Source organism: Myotis lucifugus, unplaced genomic scaffold (genome assembly GCF_000147115.1).
Source record: "Myotis lucifugus unplaced genomic scaffold, Myoluc2.0 scaffold_1298, whole genome shotgun sequence".
Taxonomy (NCBI): Eukaryota; Metazoa; Chordata; class Mammalia; order Chiroptera; family Vespertilionidae; genus Myotis; species Myotis lucifugus.
Window position 1 is genome coordinate 39620 of NW_005872346.1, and position 1688 is coordinate 41307.

Sequence of the window (1688 nt, forward strand, 5' to 3'; positions counted from 1 at the left end):
CACCATAATGATCTACATTTACTCTAAGTCTAAAAAGGCCCCCATAACCCAATTCTCTATGTCCTGAATACACTCTTTTATTCAACAACCATTAACGTGAGCCAGGCACCACACCAGGTACTGGAGACTCAACAATAACAATAAAATCTTTGCCTTTGTGGAGCTTATGTTTTTGAGCCGGGAATGGCGGCCTACAGGCCAAACCCAGCCTGCTACCTGTCTTGGTTTAACTCATGAGCTAAGAATGGTTTTTATATTTTTAAGTGGTAGAGGAAAAAAAAATCAAAAGAACAATATTTCATGAAACATGAAAATTATATGAAATTCAAATTTCAGTGTCCACAAGTAAAGTTAGTAGAACTTGCCTATTCATTAAGTCTCATCTACAGCTGCTTCCAGGCTACAATGGCAGAGGTGAGTGGTCAGGACAGAGATAGCGTGGTCCACAGAGCCTAGAGTATTCACAATCTGGCCCCTTACAGAAAATGTTTGCTGACCTCTGTTCAAGTAGGGGAAGACAGACAAGCAACACTTACATATACAGCATGGTGCAGGATAGAGAAAAGAAAGAAAAATAAAGCAGAATAAGGTAACAATAGGGTCACTGGAAGAGGTGACAATTGATGAGACAGAGAGAGTCGATGCAGAAATCCAGGGAAGAGCATTCTACAAAGAGGGAAAAGGCCTGGAGTAGGGAATAAATCAAGTGCAGACAATGAGGGGACTGGGCAGGAGGCAAGGTCAGCGAACAGCGGGAGGCAGGATCGCACAGGCCTGGAAGGACTTGGAATTGATTAGAAATGAGACAGGAAGGCCCTCGCTTCCCAAACGGTGGGCCACACACACTGTGAAGAACTGACTCTAGGGAAGAAAAGGTGAGAGCAAGGAAACCTGTTGGGAAATTATTCCCAGAGTCCCAAGGGGAGACTGTGATTATTAAGACCAGGGGCAGCAGGAGAGGAGCTCATGCAACACGGTTGGATTTGGGATATATTCTGAAGGTAGAGCTGACCAGATTTGCTGATGAATTAGATACTACCCACAATGGTGTCAGCTCTGTCGAGACACAACTGTTAGAATTCCAGTGCAGAAATAAGACCTGAGTCTAAATTGAGACCCTTTTCACACGTGTCTTATGTAATGTGTTCTGTGAGATAATGTATTCTGTTAAACATATCATTAACTTTTGAATTTTCAATGGATCAGACTATGATTACCTCTTTGGGCCTGGGATAGAAAAGAAAAGAAAAACCCAGTTAGGACATTTACTGAATGAATGCTTCAAGATAACAAATATATGACTTAGAAAAGCCCTCCTATGACTCTGTATTATTTAATCCCTAAACTTCACCCAGGGAAGCTTACTAACCTATATATAAGATCCTTAATCATTAAAATGACCAAGCACCTATGCAGTACTAAAAACATGAGCTGACTTACTAGGAAGAAAAGTAACTGTGAAATGAAAATGGAAATGGCTATCATCAACAAATCAACAAACGACAAGTGCTGGAGAGGATGCGGAGAAAAGGAACATTCGTGCACTGCTGGTGGGAATGCAGACTGGTGCAGCCACTATAAAAGACAGTATGGAGTTTCTCAAAAGTTAAAAATGGAACTCCCATTTGACCCAGTGATCCCACTTCTAAGATATATCCCAAGAAACCAGAAACACCGATCAGAAAGGA

At 41.6% G+C, this 1688-nt stretch overlaps 1 protein-coding gene across 1 annotated transcript in view; it reads right to left on the reverse strand.

Annotated features, from left to right (window-relative positions):
* The window catches only part of CUNH12orf45 (chromosome unknown C12orf45 homolog), a 7425-nt gene that overhangs the window by 756 nt on the left and 4981 nt on the right, over positions 1-1688 (reverse strand). The gene's annotated exons all lie outside the window — the stretch shown is intronic.